Here is a 26,282-nt window from a genome sequence, read left to right as displayed (position 1 = left end):
AAATCGGATCCCCCGAAACTCATGCCTCAAAAAGCACCGGAAGATAAAGCGACCCTCGCAACCAAAGAACACCTCCAAGCCTTCATGTCTGATATTAAGTCAGAATTCAGATCCTGCATGTTCGAGCTCACCTCAAAGCTGGAACAAACGGAGCAGAGGGTCACAGACATCAAGCACAGGATGGGGGAGACTGAAGATCTAGCCCAAGAGCATTCCACTACTCTGGTGGAGGTGCAACGCATGATCCAGACCCTAATGGACAGAACCAAGATCCTCAAATTCAAGCAAGAGGACCTCGAAATCCATGCCCGCCGTAAGAACCTGCGTATTTGAGGTGCCCCGTCCTCAGTTCCTGACAGGGAGCTACCCGAGTACGTAGGCGACTTCTTCCAGTCGTTGTTGCTGAACCTGGATAAATCTCAGCTCCTACTTGATCGTACCCACAGGCAACGCCCACGACGAGGGACGGATTCGGATTCCCCACGGATGTAATCACAAGAGTCCACTTTTATACCACCAAGGAAGCCATCTCGGCAATAGGTCGCTAACACGATGAACTATCGTTCCAAGGCTCCCCACTCCAAATATTCCAGGACCTCTCTCTCCAAACGCTGCAGAAGCATAGGGCTCTGCATCCGCTCACGCTCTGCCTCCGGGACCATCAGATCCGCTATCGGTGGCTGTTCCCAACGGCATTGCAATTCTCGCACAATGGCACCCCTCGAACGATCAGCCATCTTGACGAAGTGGCATAAATCGTATGCCCCGGCTCCCCAGAGGGCGCAGTGTCCTCCTCCCCTGGCCGGGTGGTAACTGAACAGGGCACAGCTTCCCCCAAACCGAGGCGAGTGCCCTGGACAAGAACGCAGAGAAGCAGCAAACCTAAATGAAGATCAGCGGTATGTTCAAGGAGCACATAGCATTGGAACATTGCTTACTAGATACTGCTGCGGGCCATATGCGGCCTGTGCCCAACTCCAAGGTGCATGTCACCATTTTACCCTTGGAGTGAAACCCAACTCCTTTGGTTGACAACAGCCTGGTTGGCTAGGTGATGTACCGATAAGTCGAAATCGGTCCCCCAGGTTAGGGTTTGGGCTTCCCGTTGGAAGCCAATGTTAGAAGTATTTTCCTCCCGTTGGAGGCTACTTGGAAAAAGGAGAACCCAAACCAACTTGCCCCTTGCGATCATGGCTGACTTGTACTCCTCCCAACCCCCCCTACTGGGACAAAAGACCCTAGAGGTCCAGCCTCCACACCAAAAACTGAAATTCACCACCCTAAATGTCAGAGGCCTAAACTCCCCTCCGAAAAAGAAATCCACCCTGCAAAGGCTACAGGATGAGGGAACCTCAGTGAACCTCAGTGCCCTTCTTGCAAGAGACTCATCTGATGCCGGCCAGCTTCTCCCGCCTTCATAGTAGACTTTTCCCCCTACAACTGCAGGCTTCCAAAGGCACCAATAAGGGAGGTACTACTATTCTGTTTGCAAGAGATCCGAGACCGCAAATCCTGGATCCACTACGGTGCCTGTAGGGTCACTTTATTGCAATCAAATGCATTATTTTCGGCCAACTCTACACCCTCATCTCAGCCTATGCTCCAAACAAGCACTAGGAAGGGTTCTACCGAGACTTAGAGGAGGCCTTTCTCCATCGAGGGACAACTCATCATAGGGGGAGACTTTAACAGAGCCCCCAGACCCACTTAAGGATAGATCACACCCCCATCCTCTAGAGATCTAAAACTGGCAAAGGGCCTGCTTCATCTCTTTTGGACCCTAGAATGCGTGGACACCTGGAGGGGAATATTTCCAGATGAGGAAATCTTTACTTTGTATTCATACATGCACCGTACCTTCTCCCAAATTGATCTACTACTGGCCTCCCCTCAGATCCTGGCCTTCACGGATGACGTCACCATTGGCCCCAGGATCCTCTCTGACCATGCCCTGATTTCATTGACCCTACAAGCACACGATTCTGACCCCCCCACTCGCCGCTGATGGAACCTATAGGAACCTATCTTAAATGACATGGCAGTAAGGGACTCCATTGCCAGATCAATAAAGAAGTTCTTTGCAGAAAACTGCAACGAGGACATGTCCCCAGCCAACACCTGGGATGCCATGAGGGCGGTGTTCAGAGGGGAGCTGATCGCCCAAGGTCCAGCCTTCCACAAGCAAAAGCAGGCAACCCGCACCGTCCTGGAATATGAAGTCCGGGAGGCTGCTCACAAGCGGAAGGGGTGGTCCCCGAAATCCTACAGGGCTCTATAGGCGGCTCGAAAGAGGCTGGAGGCGCATTACGCTGAAGCCACGGTGCACCTACTAACCAGACTCAACAGTGGTATTATGTCAACAGTAATAAAGCAAATAAGCTGTTGGTAGACAAACTAGCCAAACGAAGAAAAGAAATACCATCCTGGACCTTCGCGATCCACAGGGTGCGGTCCAATTTGCAGAATGTGAGAAGCTACGACTGGCGGTGGCCCATCTCTCTGAGATAATGACAGCAGTTCCAAGGGACCAAGATGAACAACAGACCTACCTGCGAGATGCAGCTCTCCCACACCTTACGCCCATGGCAAGGGAAGGACTCGAAGCCCCCATCACAAGCGAGGAAGTTGAGGCGGCCATAAAAAGCTTGAAACCCAGAGCTCCGGGCCTGGATGGGTACTCCACCCGGTTTTACATACTCTTCTGCCCTCAGCTGGTGGCCCCCTTAACCCGGCTCTTCAACTCATTTGCCGCCACTGGAAGTATCACCCCCACCATGCAGGAGTCCATTACGATCCTCATACTCAAGCCCGGAAAAGACCCCAGGGACAATAACTCGTATATACCCATCTCATTGTTAAACCTGGACGCCAACATATACTCTAAGATCCTGGTCAACCGTTTAGCGCTCATCTTCCCTAGCATCATAGACCTGGACCAGACTGGGTTCATAACTCACAGGTCAATGAGAGACAACATTCGCAGAGCCCTAAACCTAATAGATGTCGCTAACCAAGAATCGCAACAACTTGCCCTACTGGCCCTGGACGCGAACAAAGCTTTCGATAAAGTGGATTGGATCTTTCTGTGCCTCGCCCTCGAGGCCTTCAGCTTTGGCCCAACATTCCAAAAAAATGGTCCTAGCTAACTATCAATCCCCCATTACCCTTTTGAGAGTCAATGGTCTCCTGTCAGACCAGATCCCCCTCACATGTGCAACGAGACAAGGATACCCTCTGTCTCCCCTGCTCTTTGCCCTGGCCATGGAGCCCTTGGCCCAATGCATCCGCCTGAACCCTCGGATCAAAGGCCCACAAGTAGTCCCTTCCCAACATAAGATAGCTCTTTTTACACTGATGACGTGTTATTGACTATCACTGACATCTCTGCCTCTATGAAGGCGGCCTTGGCCGAAATCGAGAGATTCGGGAGAGTAGCAGGTTTTGCTATCAATTTAGAGAAATCGGTATCCCTGGGGGTGGGTCTAGGCCCAGGTGAAAGAGAGCCCTAGAGAAGCAAATCCCGTTTCATTGGAGCATCAAGTCAATCCCATATCTGGGGGTCCAGATCCCAGCCCACCCGGAAAAAGTGTATCAGACAAACACCCCCCCTCTTTGAGGAGATGGAAAAGAATCTCAACTGCTGGCTATCGCAAGAGATCTCCCTTCTGGGCCGCTTTACGGCCTGCAAAATGAGCCTCCTCCCACGGTTCCTTTATGCCTGCTCCTCCCTGCCCATCCCAATCCCACTCCCCCCACTGCTGCGTCTTCAAAGGAAAATGATCAACTTTATTTGGAGGGGCAAGAAAGCGTGCAATCCCCAGAGAACCATGATGGGCAATGCTAAATTGGGAGGATTGGGGGTTCCGGACCAAATAGCAGCACAACTAGCCCACATTAAAGCATGGGGAACTTCCTTGGGTGCCTGAAATGGGCGGAGATCGAACAGTCCCATCTCCCCCTCCCCCTTCGCTACCTCCCATTCATCCCTACCTCACTGCGCCGAACTTGGCCGAACATTCTGGCCTCCACTAAACATTCAGTGAGAGCTTGGGACTGGGCCCGCAGACACAAGGGCATCCCGGGGGGCCTGAGCTCATTCTCTCCAATCTTCCCCAATCCAGCCTTCTCCCCGGGCTTCTACCCAGTGAACTCTAGGAATTGGGTGGCGGGAGGCCTCGAATCGCTGGGGCAGCTCTTTGAGGAGGGCGCCCCGCGCACCTTCGAAGAATGCAAGATAATCTTCCAGCTAGCATAAATGGACAGGTTCACCTATGCTCAACTGTGGCACTGGTGCTCCCACCCCCAGATGTGAACAGCAGCGACCCGAGCTCCTGCTCTGCTAGAACTCTGCCCTTTATAAACTACTGCAGGATGACCCCTTCCTCATTAAGCCCTCCTATATGTCTCAGTAGGAGGCAGACCTGGGACATGCCGTAGAGGACCAAACCTGGGTGAACATCTGGTCAAGAACCCGCATATCCTCCCCCTGCATCACCAATTGGGAGTGCGCCCACAAGTTGCTCCTACTCTGGTACTTCCCCCGTCTCCGCCTTCACCACTTTCAGCAGGCGCTGGACCCGCACTGCTGGGGTCTCTGCAGACTTCCAGGATCCTATTTCCCCATGTGGTGGACATGTCCCAAGGTAAGAAAATGTTGGTCCCAATGCCTTGCCGCGATAAAGGACATTACCCAAGTGGCAATTCCTCTGGCCCCTGAAAATGTCCTCCTTTTGAATCCGGTCCCAGGCTCCTACCCGAGAACAGGAAGGAGGGCAGCCCTTATAACCCAACTTCTGCTGGCGACCAAAATTACTGTGGCACTCACCTGGAAATCCACTGAAGGCCCCTGATGACCCTCTGGTGGATTAAGGTTTGGGACATCCTGATCGCCAAGAATATCACTGCGGCCAAGGCGGGCCTTCTCTATCGCTTTACGGTTATTTGGGCACCGCTGTTAGACTATGATCAGAACTACCCGGCGCTGACTTATAAGCCGCGCTTAATCGGGAGAGCCCTGCACTCGAACAGCGAGCATCCATAGCTCGACCCGGCTCAGTGAGACTGGAAGCAAATGCCCAGCCGGGGTGGTAATGGGGGCGGGATGAGGGAAATGTCGATTTTATATGCCTCACTGGGGGCAGCAAGTAAATGTTGATGTATATGTTCAACTGTGTGCTGATTTATAAATAAACTAATTTAAAAAAAAATAATGTGTGACATTGCTTTCTCTAGAGCCTGACCATATTATTTTGTGCCCTCCCTGTTGATGTTTATCCCCAAGTTCTGACGGGTCACCTTTTTCAGAGTGACATTTCTAACAGTTCAGCTCAGCAAGACATGGTCTCTGGCTTCCTTTAAGTTTATATGTACTGGGCTACAATATTCGAGCAGGGCTACATCTGAACATACAGAAAAGTGCTGACCATTTCACCAAGTGTACGTCAGAGTGTGATGTTTCGCTGTTGTGTTAAAAAACAGGAGGTACTGTTGGACATGAATTGATTCCAGTTACAGTCTGAATTTCCCTTAGGCCCTGAGCATAAGTCCTGGCATTCAGGTCCCCTGCAAGTAATACATAGGCATTTGGGAATTCGTCATGCCATGCTGCAATAATATTACCTACAACCTTATGTATGTTGTTCAGCGGAGCTCCAGGGGAGGGTCGTAGATGTTAAATATTCAGACCCTGAGGGCTGAGTTACGGGAAACATGGAACATTGCTGATAGAACATAGGGACAGCTTAAAGAACCTGGGTACAATTCCAGAAAATACCATGTCATATACCCTATTGCAGGGATGCCCTAGGGCATCCCTGCTTTGAGGGGATTACAGGCTGGACTAATATCTGGTAACCATCCATTTAAAAATGTGCTACGGAGCCATGTCTCCAGCAAGATAAATACGTCAGCAGCCAGGATGGCAGCCACCCCAGAGGATGCTGGAGAAATGATCTGTAGCCTTGTGTATTCCATGAGATCCAATTCAGACAATCTGATTGTACAATCTGTCATTTGGTGCCAGCACCAGTGTGGCCCGGAGCCCATTAAAATGTGTCCTGCCTATCTATTGTTGGCATGGTTATTTCTGGGCCGTGATTCAGATCTGCGGTATACGCTCACACTGTAGCCTGGATTCTTTATCTTAAGGCAAGTCATAACAGTGAACCCCATGTGATCGAAACAGGCGGCATTCATTTTCAATAGAGCCACCATCAGTGGAAAGCTAAACTCATTAAGGGCCCGATTCCTGGGGCTGTCCATACCCGGTAATTCGTTTTTTAACATGTCGGCACTTCGATACTATTAAACAGTTGTAGTAAATGCGTGTGATTCAAAAAAGGGCTGGTCCCGGTCGGGTTGGTTTCTTCCAATATAACCCATTTGCCAAGACCAGAGATGTTCTGCAATGAAAAAACACAATTAGTAAATTTGGGGCATGTATCACGCATGTTTTTGTGGGCTGGAGGAGACTTGCCAGATGGCCCAAATTGATATCAGAGTCAATCTGTAAATCTTGCTCAGCATTATCAGTCCTCTCCAAGCCAGAGTTGGCTTGAGTATCTGTTTATGAATGGTGATCTCTCATACCCACTCTGGCAATTGCATGCTGTTGCTCGAGTATCGTAACAGTCGTAGCAGGATGCAGCCAGCGGTCAATGGGACCCTGCAGGTGGTGAGACCAAAACACATGCCGGTGCTGAGCCCTTTGCCAAGGGCAGGGGCCCCTTTCCCTGCTTTTTATGCGGCCTTTTATGACTATTTGCAGGGTATAGCTGAGCTTCCAGGTTTTGAGACGGGTTTCCGGAGGGGGCTTCTTCCTGTGATGCGTAAGGAGCGATATGGATCCCTTCGCAATCCCAGTCCGGGTCCTCCTTCGCGGTCGGATCATCTCTCTTTTTCTAGATCAAGTGCCACAATATTTTGCAACCTCCCAATACAGTGTCCTTTACTCCATATCTAAGACTCCCACGGTTTGTCTTCAAAATTTATACCATGTAGCAATTTGCTTGACTTAGCTCATCAATCATCAATGGGGTTTCCGTTCAATCAGGGTGTTGCCATGAACTCAAAAATCATTGCATCAACTTTAAAAATAAATAAAGAAACAAAATTTGGCAGAGCTTAGTTATTACAGTAGAAAACATAAAGGATACATCATTAGTTGTAAATACAGTTAGTATGCACATCAAAGGTGGTTGTCCCATTAGGGGGGTTTGGGTGATACCTCATCAGCTTTGAGCAGAACCCCCTACTCCTTCCACCATGTCCTTTTGTTACAAGGCATCTAACACACCCTCGATCACAGACATGGCCTCTCTGTGTTTCAGATGTGTATTCAGGATCTCTTCTGAATTCATGTGCATTGCTCAAGCACTGGTACAGTTGTTGCCATCATCTGGATGCAGAACTTGATTATTTATTGGGGTGCTAAAATTGATGTGCACCCATGGCATACATCGCTCTTCATCCCACTTCCTACCATTTTTCTCAAACAGTTTGAGATTGGGTCAGTGGCTTGCTGACCCAACCCTCACCTGTGCAGGGAAAAGATAGAGGGTGGTTCAATGGAGATGATTCCACTATATTAAAGCAGTATGAGTACCAGTGCCAGACCTCCCTCAGAGAAGCTTGTGGCACAGGCGGAGTCACAATACAGCACACAACAGAGATGCATATCAAGCCCCGGACGACTGCTCTGAATCATTTCCTGTCGTCTCAGGAGTGTCACCAAGCACAAAGATTGCATGCCCAATCGAGCTTGAAGATCACTTCAGACATCAGGCCTGGCCAGAGGTAATAAGTAGTCAGGAAGGACAAAGATAAGACAAATCCTGGGCTGTGGCCCATCAAATGAAGGAGGAGACACCAACATTACAATTCTTCATTAGGTGTTCAACAGCACCATGATGATAACTACTTATCTCCTGAGTGTCAAATGTGATGATTCAAATCCCTGTCCCTTTTCCACCATTTTACTGCATGGACTGTTGCTTAGCAGGAAGGGAGCGTGTATTTGATTCTGGAATCATACTCCCTCCCCTGCTCACCGAGAGTGACCATGGCCAGCTCAATCAGTAATCCCTTCACTCAGCTGAACACCCACTCCCTTCACCACCTTGAACATGTCATGACTAGGGTGATCCTAGTGAGCCAGTGTCAGTGCCAAGCACATGCCACATGGGGGGTCACACTTCCTCTCCAGGACCGCTGCCCCTGACCCGGGCCCCACTCTCAGCATTCAGCATTGAAATTAGTGATACTATGCAAACCTGAGGCAAATGAGACCCACGCTGACCTTGTTGCAGTTCAATACTTCTGAAGAAGGGAGGTAGATGCTGCCAAGCACTGTCAGGTGATGGATGTCCATCACTCCCATTGACAATACTGAACAATATGTGCGTGAGGCTGGGCGTGGTATATATTGGCAGAAAACTCATGGGGACTATTCCATACACATATGAGGTATTAAGTGTCATCAGTTTTCAGATTTAGGATCATTCATTTATGTTTTGTATTCCTCCATATTTCTTGGGGATATTTTAATCTATCAGATTTTGGTAATTGTGCTGCATTATGAGCACAGTTTATTGATCCTCTCCCTGCATTATCATTTGACCACCTTGTTACCTCTTCTACACATACTTAACATAATTTTAAGTATTGAATCACGCAAGAACAAAGTCATTCTAGGTTCTTAGGGTCCTTTGTTAACTACTTCCCATATGAGACCGTCCTTCCCGCACATACACTCAGCCAATGGACCTCGAAACTGAGGCAACACTTACATACACTAGAAAGGATCATAGAACCTTAGAACACATCTTGCGCATTAACATAAGAGAAGCTCAAACAGACATTGCACCTGTTGAGCCAGTTGAACATGAATGTAAACAATCTTAACGATGAACAACTTCAAAGCTTAAGACGTAGCACACCTCCCTTCCTTTACACACAACAACCACAGAACAACCATACAGCAATTCTGCCATTATTCTAGACCCTATCATCCTCCAAAACCATTGCATCACTCAAAACCTTCTTCACGCACACAGGCCTTGAAAATGTTCTCTGTCCCATGAGCACACCTCCTGGCCTGCGCACCCACACTCTACCCCCCCTGTAATCTGGTAAGTCTGGCTCACTTATAACAGCCAAATATCTCTTTCATCTCATCATTCATACCCCTTACACTTTCCCTCAGTTTACCTTCATCCCACTCCACAAATTGCATCCTACCCAATAAAGGAGGACACATCGAGGTTGCTGCCTTCCTCCTCTTCAGCACCTCAAAATGTAATATTCCCTTAGTGGCATGTGGGGCGAATCTATGAGCATACACTCTCCTGCCCACATACTCTAACCACTCCTTCCCTTCTCATACTGCCATACGAATGCCCTGCATGAACGACCTATTAAACCGCTCAACCGTGCCTTTGGTCGCAGGATGAAACCAAGACATCTTGTGATGTACCACCCATATCCCAGCCCAAAACCCCTTCATGACTCTAGATGTAAACTTTACTCGATTGTCAGTCAGCAATTTGCTAGGAAATCCTTCCTGCTGTAACACCTGATCCAGAAATGTGACCACTGCTCGCAAATCTGCCTCTTGCATCCCCTTTACTTCTACCCACTTGGAATGTAAATCAACCAACACTATGGTATATTTTTACAGACCTCTGCTACCCACAATAGGTCCCAAAATATCCATGGCCACAAACTCCCATGCCATTCCTGGGATTCCTCTAGTATTCACACAGCGTCCTACATTTTCTAATGAATTTGGCATAATAATATAGAAGGCCCAAAAATGACATTACGCCATGCCTGTCCTTAGGTGGCTCTAGCCCTAAAATAGTTGACACCAAATACTCCTTGGGAGACACATCTTCCCCACTGAGTTTGTGCCACAAATAGTCAATTTCGGACACTCTATATTGGCACTTGCTCTTCTGAAGCATTAACCCTGACTTGCAAAGTTCTTTCATAACTACTGACAACTTCCTATCATGATCCTCACTGGCCTCCCCATCATCAGAATATCATCCTGGTAAAACACAGCCCCTTTCAACTTTTTCAGAACTGCATGCATCACATGTTGGAAAAATGTTGCTGCAGATATTGGATCAAAAGGCATGCATTTAAACCTAAATGTGCCTTCATGCGTGATGTATGCAGTGTAATCTCGCAAATCAGGATGAAGCAGAACCTGATGGTATGCAGATGCCAGGTCAAAAGTGCTAAATACCTTGGCATCTGCCGTCATGCTAACCAGCTCCTCAGTGTTGGGTAAGGGAAATTTATCAACCACAACACACTTATTAAGCCCACGAAAGTCCACACAAAGCATTATACTTCCATTGATTTTGCAGACCACGGCCATAGGGGAGACCCATTCTGAGGCCTTGACTCTCTTAATTATGTGCTCTTTCTCAAATCTCCCAATCCCTTCAAACACGTCTTCCCTTAATGCCAAGGGAAGACACCTTACTTTGGCTGCTGCAGGGGCTGCATCTTTCCTCACCTTACTTTTGTGACAGTAATCCGTTAAGCATCCTAGTGAGTCACTAAAGACCTCCTTAGAACCATCCTTTGGATTGAAAGTGGACTGGTTGATGGCTGCAGTGAGACAGGGCACTTTGGGGTCAATAACAATATCCATGTTGCTGTGCTTGCACCAACCTAATAAACACTCACCCTTCTCAGACATATACACCTTAGCTTTGGCTATTCTCCCTAAACACTCCAATGAGTCCTGAAAGTAACCCATAATGCCAAAGTGTACACCCCCATAGGCACTGGCTTTAACTTGTGGAGAAAATAAATGAAAGTACCCAAACATTGTGCACCATGCATCATAGTTCATAATTGTGTAACCTGACCCAGAGTCAACTAACATCTGCCTACCCACACATTCGATAAATACTCCTGCATGTTGATGGCCATCTTTTCGAGTTTTTACACCAACTTCACTCACTGACCAACTGACACCCCTGCATTCATCTCCTCTACAATGTCTACAGAACTGTCACACTTGTGTTTACCCATTATTTACTTCATCCCTTTGTGTGAAAAATGGTGACAAGAATGGGCATAGTGCCCTTTCTTCCCACATTTAAGACAAATTGCATTAAGGCCAAGACAAGTTCCGGAATTAGCGAGGTGGAAAGTGCTGCCGCAACAAAAGCACTTTTTAACATGAGTGGCTTGGGCGAGTTTATTCTCTGCTGCTTTACGATCCTGACCCTCCATTCTCTCCTTTTTCTTGTTGGGCACTCTCGCAGGGGTTAAAGTCTTTTTTACCTGAGTCAAGCACTTTTTTGTTGTTTCCCACAACATTAACTGAGCTTGTAACTGTTTCTCTCTAGTTCCTTAATGTGTTGCCAACATGTGTTCAATCTTTTTGACAGAGCTCTTCCCTGATATTGTTCTCATGAACCATCACCATGAATTGGCCCCTAAACCTCTCATTGTATGAGGGCCCACAATTACACTTGTGCTAGCTGATGATTGCCTTTCCGGCCCGAGTCATTATCTTTTTTTAACCTGCCCCGCCCATCCTGTAATGAACCAATAAATTGGTACAAAGCACGAGGGGGTGAAGGTCAAATATTTCCAGTCAGCTGAGCTGACACCGATCTTAAATAAGAGACCAGGCATGTGTTGACCCTCCACACACCCTCACTGCCCCCCAATTCCAGGAGATGATGTTTCCTGCTGCACTCAAAACCAGGTCTCTTGATCAGCCCCATTGCAATGCCCTCCCCCCACACCCACCTTAATATCAAAGGAGGCTTCCAATATTGCGTGGTCACTATAGGAGGTGAAATTAGCGGAAAATGTGTGCATCTCCCAAAAATCCATTTATCAGTAAAAATGTAATTGAACTGAGGCCCTGGTTCCCATCCTCCATCAAACACCAGACATCAATGAACATTCTTCAGAGAGGGAGGGACAAGAGAAAATGAGGTGCCTGGAAGGTTCTCAGCAGTCTTTATTAGCTGTGGTTACAATACACGCTCTGGACACACTCAAAAACATTTTGCCTTCAACCTGCTTACATGGGCCATTTGGATGTTGCAACATCCTTACACAAATATCTACCTTGTAGAGTGTGCTTCCGATAGGTCCTCTTAGCCAGAGAAAAGACATCCCTTCACTATCATTGGATGACTTATCTGGTGTACACCAAGCCCACATTAGCATTGTTGGCATGCACAATTTTCTCTGATGCAAAAAACTGATAAGCTTATTTTAGACTTGGCTGGACACATTTATGACAGTTCTCAACTTCTGCCAAAAACACCTTCATCACATCAATGTCTAATCCTTATCTGATTTTTGAGGTCCTGCCAATTTAGGTAGTGCCTTATACTGTTGGGAAAATAGATAAACTCTATTATACGGTGCTAAGTAATATAGCTTGTCTCTCAAAATGGTCTTCATGAAGCACATTCTACTCTCTTCATTAAGAACCTAGATACATGTATCCAAGTTTCCCTTGCTTTATCTGACTTCATCATTAATCTTATCTGCTTTTCTGGCCAAGTTCCATGTTTAACCTAACAAACCCAATTATCTCACTGTGAGATGCTGCCAAAGACTATCTCTAAGTATTAGCCTCTGTTGCTTGTGTGAAAACATTTAGCATGAATGATAGTTTTTCACACCTGGCTTAGTACTGGACACCATTTTGTACTTGAGTTATCCATTTTAAAATATATTTCTGTCTGACACTGTATTCATTCTCCAGGAAGCTATTATTTATTTAGGCATCTCTCAATGTGTATTCCCTATTCATAATATATTTTTATACACTCATGGTATGTGTGTTAAATTTAAAGCACCGTTAATTTCGTGGGTCAATCTAACCCAAATATGTGCAGTGCCATGTGTACTTTTCACCTTAAATTAAGGCACTATAATCCTGATTTCTTCAATAATAGAGCCATTTGATCTACTTATCATGATATCTAAACTCAGTTTAGGGTGGGGGGATTGGCACCCCCTATACATTTCCCCCCTCTGGTCGATATTCGACCAGTGTTCAATATTCAACCACTACACCCAGTGTCCACCCTCCCCCATATGCAGTGTACCCATGCATCCCTATCTCAGTCACCCCCCTGAATGGAGGTATCATAAAAGACACTTCTAAAGAATCAACAGTGTCTTCAGCCATATTGTATTCTACTAATCTAAGATATATATGTATCCCTTTTCTGTCAAAAGACCACTGCATAAGTTTTGTCCTTTTTTAATCTTTGTATTTACATATCCCCAAACAATAACTTTGTTTGCTCCTGATGGTGCCCACCTATGTTACCCAATTAAATATTAAAATAACTTGCACAACAAGTGATCTCAGCCACCACGAGAATCGGGAGAGATCATTTAGAGCATTTGCTCATTCCTTGATGGAACCCACCGGCCCATTTTCTACTGTCCCTTAAACGTGCAACATTTCTTTATTTATATACAATTTCTTCTTCCTCCCACCCCACGACACTTACTTGGTCCCCGCCCTCTCCCCAAGCATATTTAGTTTCATCTTCATCTTATTCATCTTCCATATGCACATCTTCCACCTGATTCTTTATTCTCCTTATTCCAAGTCCAAGGACATTCTCAATTCAGTCCATATTTTATTTTTATTTGTCCTTTGGGCTGGCGTGCAGCAAGTTTAAGGGCCCCATAATTCATACGCCTGTCAATTTTGGATCCACTGTTTTGTGACCACAGAGTACTGAAACTCTCAATCTTCTGATTCGCATAGCAACTGGGCATCTGATTGGGTCCCTCAATACCCTTTTCACGACAATATGGGTTTTTTTCTTTGCTCGCCTGATGGGTTGCAGTAAATCACCTGCAGTGCAGGTGCTGCTAGTCATCTGTAATATAAAAACTGAAGTTTCTTGAAGAATAAGTAAATTTTTATCATCAGTATGCCTCCTCAAACCTAAACCTTATAATAACCATGTCCTTTTCCTTTAAGCACTCCTACCTCCTGAAAACAATTGCTACTGAAGTTCTATTTTTCTTACATAATAGAATGGCTGCTTCTTTCTCTCTTTCCTGCATATCTTAATGTCACCTATGCTTCATATATACTGGCTGATATCCGGGTTGTGTCTATGACATGAGACCATAAAACACATACATATATATTTTTTTCTTTAATTTTTCATGGGCCTACATTCCAAAACTTTTTATAGTGTACTTATTTTCTAAGTGACAAAGGAAATATTTTCTCTATGGTTATGTCATTCTTCATAACATAAAAAATAAGGTGATTCCACCTTATAAAGGCTGGTGCTCTCAGTTAGCCCGTGTCAGGGCTGCACAGGTAAAACGTATGTTTTCAATGTTATTTCAAAGTAATTGTTACGACGCACAACACTCAGGCCCACACTACACCAACCACATCTAGACAGGCCACTCTGCAGTATCATACTTGTAGTAGAACTCCCCTTCGGTTACGCCCCTTCATATTCCTCAGCACCAGAGCTCCCGCGTTAAGGAGGCAGCGCGCAGCATCATGGAGGTTATGGCCGCGGTGGCGCTGGGGAGCAACGGGCTGCATTGGCCCTGCTTCCTGGTCACGTGTCAGCCGACAACGCTCACGTGACGTAAAGGGGCCGGCCCGCCCAACCAATCCCGTTGATGCTTCCTGGTTGCACAGGTCACGTGATACGCAACACCACTCACGTGGTGCTATGGAAAAGCGATCACGTGGCCTAAACACCGGCTTAAGAGAATGCTGACACTGCTCTCCTACGCTTCTCAGCTGTTCTTTCAGCGTTCCGAGTGGCCTTTTCTTCGTTTGATCCTGATTCCTTGGTTTATGGACCTTGCTTCCTCGTGCCCCCGGATTGCCTTTGCCTGTGTCTGGATTTTGGTGCTTTGGACTTAATTTCCACTGGATTTTCAGACTTTTGGCTTTGGACCTTTGGACCTGTTATTACGGATCTCGGACTTTTGGCTTGGACATTTGGACATTCCTTTCCCCGTGGCTTTTGGATCCTTTTGGCTTCTGAACTTTGGACAGTTTTTGGACTTGCACAGCCCTCTACATCAGGTGCTTCAATAATTAGGGGTTCGGGCCCAGTGCCCTCCTGGTACCTTCCATCACCCAGAGCTCGAGTCGGCCTCAGACTTCAGCTGTGTTAGGTAGGTGCTGCCTTCTTCACCTATTGTTGTCCAGTTCCCCTGATTCTCGACTTGGTGCTCACACTTGCCTAACTTTTCCCTTACAGCTCCTGGTACCTGTGTTCCTGACCCCCTCGCACCTGTGGCCTAAATAATTGGTGAAGGAGTATCTTTTACCTCTCCTTTACTGGTGCTTGGGGATGGAGGTATTCATTGGCATCACAGAGTTCACGGCTTGACAGACTGAGAAGCCTCTCTGCTTGGCTATGGATACCACTGCAGGGGACCAGGTGGCTGCCTTGGTCCAGGCCATTACGGTCCTCAGAGCCGATATGTCTGCCACCACATTCACCAGCGACTAGATACCATACAAAGTGAACGCCATACACTTCCCCCTGATCCTGAGTTCGGGGATACCACTCCTCAGGTGAACCCACCTGCTCCTGTTCCGACACCTGCTCTGGTCTATGTCCCCAGACCATTTCCTTTGGCCCCTCCCGAAAAGTTTCAGGGTGACCCTCATAAATTCTGCACTTTCTTGAATCAATGTAAACTTCATTTCTTGTGCCGTCCGCAAGCCTTCCCAGATTCAACAACGAAGGCGGCATTCACACTCTCGCATCTGGGGGGGATAGCTACCGCCTGGGCCAACCCACTGCTTGAGACCAATAGTCCAGTGCTATACGATTTCTATTTATTAATTGCTGAAATGGCAAGAGTGTTTGACACCAGACATAAGGCCCAAACACGGGATCTGGAACTCCTGGAACTGACCCAGGGTAAGACTTCGCTGGTTGACTACATTACCCGGTTCAACCAATTGTACGTAGAGGCAGCATGGCCGGAAAACAAAAAGGCTGTGGTGTTTTACTGGGGTCTTAACAACGCTATGAAAGACGCACTAGCAATAGTCCCTTCCCTTCCTACACAATACCCCGAACTTGTGGACCTGTCCCTACAGGTCGATGCCCGTAGGGCTGAGAGAAGATATGTGTCTAGGAAATCAGTACCCTTCTCAAGTCCAAACCCCAACAACACTACAAGCGAACCCATGCAAATTGGCGAGGTTTGCAGCCCTATCACGGCCACTGAAAGGGAATGCCGTAGAAGCTCCAACGCTTGTTTTTATTGTGGGCTAAATGGCCATTATGTCCATGAATGCCCGCGGCGCCCCAAACCAAAGGCAGAGGTTTTTCAGAAAGCCCGTCCCTAGGCGAGGGGGTTCGGACGGGCCCTTCCTCTTCTTCCCCCTCATGTTCAGCATCATCTGGACCTATGCACATTCAGGCCCTTCTGATTTCCACTGACAACACTCCTCATCAGGTACTCTTAGCCATTGACTCCGGAGCTACGGGGAATTACGTGGATATAGCACTAGCTGTTTCCCTTAATCTACCCATACTGAAGAAACGTCAACCTGAACCTGTGCAGGCTGTTGACAGTTCCTTCCTTATCTCGGGCCCCATCAAGCAGCAGACAGCCCCTCTGACTCTTGTCATCCATAAAAAACACAAGGAAACTCTATCGTTTGATCTCATCACGACACCTCAATTTGGGCTCATACTGGGTCTCCCGTGGCTGTGAACTCATAACCCAGTCGTTGACTGGGCTCAGGGCAAAATATCATTTGAATCCACCCATTGCCAGGATCATTGCCTAGAATATCCCGAACCGGCAAGCTCCCCTTCTCAGGTTTTGGGCACCTTGGCCCATTTGCAGCTCACCGATGAGCATGAGATGAATTGTGAACCTACTAGCCATATCGTGGGGGTCACCGTTTCGGGAATTCCGGTGGAATACAGGGACTATCTGGATGTTTTTGACAAAAAGAAGGCGGAACATCTCTCACCACATAGACCTTATGACTGCCCCATCGACCTTGTCCCTGAGGCCTTCATACCCTGTGGTCTAATATATTCCTTGTCCCCCACGGAAGATCAGGCTCTTAAAGAATATCTACAAGCTGCTCTGAAGATAGGCCACATTCGTCCATCGTAGTCTCCCGCTACCAGCCCCATTTTTTTTGTCCCCAAGAGGGAAGGCCACTTACGCCCATGTGTGGACTATCATCGCCTTAATCGAATCACTGTAAAAAAACGATACCCGATCCCGCTGATAAATCCTCTCCTAGACAACCTCACGCACGCTGTTCTCTTCACCAAGCTGGACCTTAGGGGGGCCTATAACCTTATCCGCATAAGACAAGGGGACGAGTGGAAAACCGCCTTCTGTACCCGACATGGGTTGTTTGAATACACCGTCATGCCTTTCGGTCTCTGTAATGCCCCTGCGACATTCCAGAGATTCATGAATGACATCTTTCAAGACATCTTGGATACTTATGTCATAGTATACCTAGACGATATCCTGATTTACTCATCTTCCCTCTCGTCACATGTAAACCACGTTAAAGAGGTGCTCCACAGACTTAGGGCCAACGCCTTGTACACTAAGCCCAAAAAATGTCTCTTTCACGTCACTGAGGTGGACTTCCTGGGTTTTCACATCACACCCAAGGGCTTTTCCATGAATTCGGCTAAGATTGATGCTGTTCTAAATTGGCCTGTACCCACAATGGTTAGAGCATTGCAATCATTTCTCGGGTTTGTGAATTTCTACATGAAGTTTATTGCAGGGTTTTCCTCCATAGCTGCCCCCCTGACTAGCCTCACCAGCCCACAAGAACCATACGTATGGACGCAGTCACAGAACCTGGCTTTCGAGACCCTAAAAGCGGCCTTCATGCCCGACCCTATTCTACAGCACCCAAATCCTGATATGCCTTTTGTGGTTGAGGCAGATGCCTCATCGTTCGAATTAGGGGCTGTGCTGTCCCAACACTGTCCTGCCTCGGGATGCTTCACCCTGTCGCCTATCACTCCCGCAAGTTCACCCCTACCGAACATCATTACACCGTTACCGAAAAGGAATTGCTCGCTGTTAAGGATGCATTTCAGGCTTGGAGGCATCACTTGTTGGGGGCCAAACACCAAATCGTTGTATATTCCGATCACCCTAATCTACAAGATCTAGCAAACCTGAAATGTAACGCTCACCTGATTCCCGCAGAGGCGCCGGTCTTGACTGGGTGAATGCCGTATCTTCAAAGGTGATGTATAACACACGGTTGGCTCTTTGGGCTGGACCTCTGTGCACTGTATGTCTGACTCGAAGAGTAAGATGCCTGCAGATAGAAAATATGGGATTAATGAACTGGGGTTATTGGGTGCCTCTCTCCTCCTCCCTTTCTCTTCTCCTGTAGAACCCCAAAGGTTAACGCCCTCACCTTAGGTAAGTGAACGCCGAGCTCTCCATCTGCCTCGGGGCAGGGTGCCGTAACCAGTTTCTTCACTGGATAAGGGTGCAGGCCTCTTGACCTCAGAGGACTGCTGTCCGTCGTTAACTGCACGAACGGTAAGTTCTGGGCACTTCAAATGTCTTAAAAGTCTTTTGTAATGATATCTCTTGTTTTGCAGGGTTCCGGCGATGGCGGATGGCGGGCTGATGAGAGTTGAGGATCGAACCCGCGTGAGGAATAGAAGCGCCTGGAAGCACGTAAGTAAGCGCTTGTAGCCTGCTTCACGATGCGCACTAACTGTCCCTTTTATCTTGCAGGTACAAGTTCGGAGCTTTAGAGAAGCTGAAGGGTGCTGGAATACCCACTGGATTCGGCGTGGGAAGGAGTAATGGCACGTGAGTAATAAAGTTGCCCAATGTCTTTAAACGCACCTTCTTTTGTCTTTCAGATGCGGGATGCAGCGCCGAAGGCCTCCGGAGCGTGCAAAGAGCTGGTAAGCTTTTGTCTTTCAGATGCCGGAATGCAGTGCGAAGACCTCCGGAGCATGTGAAGAGTAGGTAAGCCTTTGTCTTTCAGATGCCGGAATGCAGCGCGAGGCGTTGGTGACAGCCGATGGACCAGGTAAGAGATGCGCTGCCACTGAAGACCGTAGTGCTAACCTGTTCTTTCTTTGTCTTTACAGGTGCTGCTGAAGACTGGATTCCAGGATGGTAAGCCTTTGTTCCCTTAGGCCCAGGATCAGAAGCAGAAGACACGATGAGCGTTCTGCTGCAGAGAATGCAGAATAACGCAAAGCAAGATTCATCCATCGGGTGTGGTTTAAATAGCCTCCTGTAGTGCTTAGGTGTCTCCTTCCACAGCCTCGCCTAGGTGAGAAAAGAGTTCCTGCTTTCCAGAAGAGTTCCAGTGTTCTGAACCTAGGGAGTGGCTCCTGCCCCACCCAACAGGAAAAGTAGTCCCAAACAGAAGAGGATCAGGGGCTCAACTGGCAGGTAAGTAAGCAGCATGGTCTGCTGCAGGTAAGTCCACCCAAGCATTATGAGCCCGGCGCTTCCAGCGCTGGGACTGGGCATTTTTATGAGCCTGGTGCCACTGGCGCCAGGACAGGGTCCAAAAGGTCCCAATTGGGACTGGCTGGCACTCGGAACCGGGGTTATGGGTCTGCTTCCAAGGGAGTCGGGCAAGTCCTGATCTTTTGGAAGCAGAGATCATGACAGCACCCCCCCTCAAGGCCCCTCCCAAATCGGGCTTCTCCGGGGGTTTGGGCTTGTTAGGAAATGTTCGATGAAATCTTTTGATTAGACGAGGGGCGTGGACATATTCCTCAGGTTCCCAGGATCTTTCTTGGGGACCGTAGCCTTTCCAGTCAATCAGGTAAAATAGTTTAGATTTGGAGATCTTGGAATCCAGGATGCTTTTGACTTCAAACTCGAGTTCTCCATCAACTAGAATAGGTTTTGGAGATTTAGTTAGTCAGGTTTGAGGTTGCACGGGTTTTAATAGAGAGACGTGGAAGACCGGATGTATCTTCATGTGAGGGGGCAAGTCCAACTTGACCGCTACTGGATTTACTATGGTAGTGATGGAATAGGGACCAAGGTATCTTGGGTTGAATGTGCGTGGTCCTTTAAGAGGTAGATATTTGGTGGATAACCAGACTTGATCTCCTACTTGATATTGGGAGGCTTCCTTCCGATGTTGGTCTGCTCCTTTCTTGTATTGTTCTTTAGCCCTTTGAAGGTGAGAAACGGCTTCCTTAAAGGCTTGGGTGATTGTAGAATGCAGGTGGTCTACTGCTGGTGTTCCAAGATCTTGGAGTGGATCCAACTCCGAGGTTCGAGGGTGACTACCGTATAAAAGAAAAAACGGGGTCTTCCCAGTTCCCGAGTGGACAGAGTTATTGTAGGCATATTCGGCTATCCAAAGGGTATCTTTCCAAGTTTTTTCAGTTTGTTGTAGCATGCAGCGCAAATACTGTTCCAGAGTTTGATTGGTCCTCTCGGTTTGTCCGTCGGTTTGAGGGTGGTGGCTGGTCGAAAGTCTCACATCAATTTGAGCCGACCGACAGCAACTTCGCCAAAAATGAGAAATAAATTGACTACCTCGATCCGAAATGAGAACTGAAGGAAAACCGTGCAGTCGGACGATGTTTTCGAGAAATTCTCGGGCCAGAGTTGCTGCTGTTGGTAAGCCTTTGAGTGGAATGAAATGCGCCATCTTGGAGAATAGGTCCACGATTACTAGGATCGTATTGTATCCGGAGCATGGAGGTAGATCGGTGATGAAATCCATAGAAAGCGTATGCCAAGGGCGAGGTGGGATGTCAATAGGGCGTAAGAGGCTGGCTGGTTTTTCCTTTTGACTCTTGTTTTGGGCGCATACTCCACAGGACATTATAAAGTCTCTGATATCTTTTTTCCAAGACGGCCACCAGAAGTAGCGCTTGATCTTTTCCGAGGTTTTGGTCATACCGGGATGTCCTTCCATTAAAGAATCGTGATAACAAGAGATTACCTTTTTCTGTAAATCTGTGCTGGGCAGGTATAACCGTTCTTGGAAATATAATAGTGTCATGATCTCTGCTTCCAAAAGGTCAGGGTTTTCCCAACTCCCTTGGAAGCAGATCCATAACCCAGGTTCCGAGTGCCATTCAGTCCCAATTGGGACCTTTTGGACCCAGTCCTGGCGCCAGTGGCACCAGGCTCATAAATATGCCCAGTCCCAGCGCTGGAAGCGCCGGGCTCATACTGCTTGGGTGGACTTACCTGCAGCAGACCATGCTGCTTACTTGCCTGCCAGTTGAGCCTCTGATCCCCTTCCGTTTGGAACTACTTTTCCTGTTGGGTGGGGCTGGAGCCACTCCCTAGATTCAGAACACTGGAACTCTTCTGGAAAGCAGGAACTCTTTTCTTACCTAGGCATGGCTGTGGAAGGAGACACCGAAGCACTACAGGAGGCTATTTAAACCACACCCGGTGGATGAATCTTGCTTTGCGTTATTCTGCAACCTCTGCAGCAGAACGCTCATCGTGTCTTCTGCATCCGGTCCTGGGCCTAAGGAAAAAGGCTTACCATCCTGAATCCAGTCTTCAGCAGCACCTATAAAGACAAGAAAGAACAGGTTAGCATTCCGGCATCTGAAAGGCAAAGGCTTACCATCCTGAATCCAGTTTTCAGCAACACCTATAAAGACAAGGAAGAACAGGTTAGCATTCCGGCATCTGAAAGGCAAAGGCTTACCTACTCTTTGTGCGCTCCGGAGGTCTTCACACTGAATTCCGGCATCTGAAAGACAAAAGCTTACCAACTCTTTGCACGCTCCGGAGGCCTTCGGCGCTGCATCCCGCATCTGAAAGACAAAACAAGGTGCGTTTAAGACATTGGGGAACTTTAATACTCACGTGCCATTACTCCTTTCCACATCTAATCCAGTGGGTATTCCGGCACCCTACAGCCGCTCCGAACTCGTACCTGCAAAATAAAAAGACAGTTAGAGCGCATCGTGAAGCAGGCAACAAGCGCTTACTTACGTGCTTCCAGGCGCTTCTATTCATCACACGGGCTCCATCTTCAACTCACTTCAGCCCGTCATCCGCCAGACATTTGAATGACTCGAAACTTACCGTTCGTGCAGTAAACGACGGACAGCAGTCCTCTGAAGTCAAGAGGCCTCCGCTACCTATTCAGTGAAGAAACTGGTTACAGCACCCTGCCCCGAGGCAGATGGAGAGCTCGGCATTCACTTACCTAAGGTGAGAGCGTTAACCTTTGGGGGTCTACAGGAGAGGAGAAGAGGAAAGAGATAGGGACACCCCAATAACCCCAGTTCATTAACCCCTTATTTTCTATCTACAGACATCTTACTCTACACGTCGGGCATACAGTGCACAGAGGTCCAGCCCAAAGAGCCAACCGGGTGCTACACATCACCTTTGAAGATACGGTAGTCGCCCAGTCAAGACCGGCGCCTCTGCGAGAATCAGGTGAGCGTTACAAATAGGTTGTCCTTCACCGTAAAGTCCTTTCCCTGCAGATGCCAATTCTGTATGTCTGCTGGAGTTACCAGTAGCCTGGCTTTATCCTTAACTTCCTCTATGGATTGTGTGGCGATTACACCTAGAATTCTTTGTTCGGGAATGATAGGTACAGGTTTAGGATTGATCAAATGTTCTTCCACTCCCATCCGAGAAAGGGCATCAGCTTTACTGTTTTTTGTACCAGGTCGATAGGTAATTATGAAGTCAAACTCGGCAAAGAATAGTGCCCAACGGAGTTGCCTACAGGATTGAGCTTTTGCGGTTTTCAAATATTGCAGGTTTCGGTGATCTGTAATCACAGTAACGGTGTGTCGGGCCCCCAGAAGATAATGCCGCCAAGCCCTAAAGGCGGACTTGATAGCTAGAAGTTCCTTATCAGTAATAGTGTAATTGATTTCAGGAGGCGAGAATTTGCGGGACCAAAATGCCACGGGATGCAACTGATTGGTTACTGGGTCCTTTTGTGATAGACCATGTGGGCGAGGATGTTTTAAGATCGGTGCAGAGATAAATCTAGTCTTCAAATTCTGGAAAGCTTGTTCCGCCTCGGTAGACCATTCAAAACGTTTGTTTTTCTTTAACAAGGCGGTGATGGGCTGGACTATTCGAGAGAATTCGGGGATAAACCTGCGGTAAAAGTTAGCGAAGCCTAACATGCTTTGAACACCTTTTGCGGAGGATGGCGATGGCCATTTGAGAATTGCATCGACCTTCTTTGAATCCATACGCACTCCGCTAGGTGATAATATGAATCCCAAGAATTCAACTTCAGTCACGTTGAAAACACATTTTTCCAACTTAGCGAAAAGTTTGTGTTGACGCAATCTCTTGAGGACCATTTTCACATGTTTGCAATGTTCAGTTTCCGATGAAGAATAAACGAGGATGTCGTCAATGTAAACAACAACACACACATCTATGAGCTCTCTGAGGACATCGTTCATAAAATATTGAAAGGCGGCCGGGGCATTGCAAAGTCCGAAGGGCATGACCTGATATTCAAATAGCCCATACTTGGTGCGGAAGGCCGTCTTCCATTCATCGCCCTCTTTTACTCGTACCAAGTGGTAGGCTCCTCTAAGATCCAGCTTTGTATATATGCATGCTTTTCTGACTTGGTCTAGGAGTTCAGGGATCAAAGGTAACGGATATCTATTCTTAACGGTGATCTAGTTCAGGGCGCGATAATCTATACAAGTTCTAAGGTCCCCTTCTTTTTTTGGAACGAAGAACAAAGCTGAGGAAGCAGGGGACTTGGAAGGACGAATAAACCCATTCGCTAGGTATTGATCCAGGTATTGTTGGAGGTGAAGATTCTCAGGCTCGGTGAGGGCATAAATTCTACTACAAGGAGGAGTAGATCCAGGTATCAGGTCTATCTGGCAGTCATAAGACCTATGAGGAGGTAGAGAGTTAGCCTGATCCTTCCGGAAAACATCTTGGAATTCTAGGTATTCAGGAGGTAACTGGGGAGCCTCCGAGGAAATTGCTGCCAGTGCAACACCAGGTCGAGGGTGACAAGTAGAGACACATTCTGGAAACTGAACCGTTCTTGCCCGCCAATCCATCTGAGGATTGTGCTTCTCTAACCAAGGAATTCCTAGAATAATCTGGAACTGAGGGGCCTTGATCACATCGAACACGATCTTCTCATGGTGTCCATCTTGACTTACTAGCGTCACTTCTTGGGTGGTATGCGTTACTGGTCCGGAGGCTATCTCCGTACCATCCACCGTAGTAATGACGTCCTTTACAGCCTTTGGACAAAGAGTCAGATTCATCCTCAAAACCATTTCATGATCCACATAATTGCCGATGGCACCGCTGTCGACGTAAGCTTCAATCGCATGTAATCGATCCGGATGTTCAGGGCTAATGAGGACCATAGGTATCACGAAATGCGAGGTCACGGAACTGGTTTTAACGCTCGGCAAGAGGACCTCTATTCTTGTCGGGCGAGGTTGTTTCCCTGCTCAGAGTTTGTGACCCTGGTAACTGCAGCTCCTACTGCCTTCTTGGCTGGTTTCACCGGACAGTCTCGAAGAAAGTGCCCCGAGTTTCCGCAATAGAGGCATAATTGCAGCTGTTTTCTCCTTTCCCGCTCCTTTTGTGTTAGTGGTCCTTTCAGGCCCCCTATTTGCATGGGTTCCCCGGAGTCTCCCCTTTGGTAGGAGTTGGTGGTTTGGAAAGTACTCGAGCATCAAATTTGGAACGATCGGCCTTCCTGTTCTGCAGTCTGTGGTCAATTTGAACGACTAAGTCAATATAGTCCGAACAGTCTTGCGGGGGATTCACTACTTGGGCTAACACATCTTTGAGCTCTCCACGTAGACCTCTATAAAACAGCGTAATCCTTTTGTCCTCAGGCCATCGAGTTTCCACTATCAGTCTGTTGAAAGACGCAATATAAGCCAAAAGGTCTTGATTACCCTGTCGCAATGAAAGGAGCTCATTGTCCAAGGCCTGCCCCTGTGAATGTCTTGCAAACAGTTTTTCCATACTGAGCTGAAAAGCTTGAAAATCATGGAGAACCGGATCATCTTGATTAACTAGAGGGATCGACCAGTCTGCCGCATTGCCACTAAGGTACGAAAGCACGAAAGCTACCTTAGCTTGATCAGTTGGAAAGGCTGCTGGCCGGCATAAGAAGTGCAACCGGCACTGATTAATAAATACTGCAAACCTCTTTGGGTCACCAGAAAATCGTTCGGGCGGAGCCAGAGGTACATTCCCAGGTAGGTTGATCTGCACTGGGTTTGTAGAGGATGTTGAAGGAAGATTTGCCCCTGATGCGGGTAACGGAGTTTGTCCGGCTTGTGACTGTAGCAATTGTCTAGCGAGATCGTCTGTTCGCTCCTTGGAAATAATCAGTTCCCTTCTTAGAGCATTCGTTTCCTGACGGGCTGCATGCACTTCTGCTCTTAGTTCCCCAAGTAACTGGGCTAGCTGGTCGGTATCCGAGGTTTCCATAGCGCCTGGGTGGGAGTTTTGCGGTCGGCTTTGCGTTCTGTAACGCTCACCTGATTCCCGCAAAGGCGCCGGTCTTGACTGGGTGAATGCCGTATCTTCAAAGGTGATGTATAACACACGGTTGGCTCTTTGGGCTGGACCTCTGTGCACTGTATGTCTGACTCGAAGATGTCTGCAGATAGAAAATATGGGATTAATGAACTGGGGTTATTGGGTGCCTCTCTCCTCCTCCCTTTCTCTTCTCCTGTAGAACCCCAAAGGTTAACGCCCTCACCTTAGGTAAGTGAACGCCGAGCTCTCCATCTGCCTCGGGGCAGGGTGCCGTAACCAGTTTCTTCACTGGATAAGGGTGCAGGCCTCTTGACCTCAGAGGACTGCTGTCCGTCGTTAACTGCACGAACGGTAAGTTCTGGGCACTTCAAATGTCTTAAAAGTCTTTTGTAATGATATCTCTTGTTTTGCAGGGTTCCGGCGATGGCGGATGGCGGGCTGATGAGAGTTGAGGATCGAACCCGCGTGAGGAATAGAAGCGCCTGGAAGCACGTAAGTAAGCGCTTGTAGCCTGCTTCACGATGCGCACTAACTGTCCCTTTTATCTTGCAGGTACAAGTTCGGAGCTTTAGAGAAGATGAAGGGTGCTGGAATACCCACTGGATTCGGCGTGGGAAGGAGTAATGGCACGTGAGTAATAAAGTTGCCCAATGTCTTTAAACGCACCTTCTTTTGTCTTTCAGATGCGGGATGCAGCGCCGAAGGCCTCCGGAGCGTGCAAAGAGCTGGTAAGCTTTTGTCTTTCAGATGCCGGAATGCAGTGCGAAGACCTCCGG

The 26,282-nt window shown here is 47.7% G+C and overlaps 1 protein-coding gene across 2 annotated transcripts in view; it reads left to right on the top strand.

Annotated features, from left to right (window-relative positions):
• LOC138515885 (neuropeptide FF receptor 2-like) overlaps positions 1-26,282 on the top strand; it is a 620,178-nt gene that overhangs the window by 501,419 nt on the left and 92,477 nt on the right. The gene's annotated exons all lie outside the window — the stretch shown is intronic.

Source organism: Ambystoma mexicanum, chromosome 6q (genome assembly GCF_040938575.1).
Source record: "Ambystoma mexicanum isolate Mex_15411 chromosome 6q, UKY_AmexF1_1, whole genome shotgun sequence".
Classification (NCBI taxonomy): Eukaryota; Metazoa; Chordata; class Amphibia; order Caudata; family Ambystomatidae; genus Ambystoma; species Ambystoma mexicanum.
Note: the sequence above shows the minus strand (reverse complement) of the source record. Positions and strands in the feature narration are given on the sequence as shown.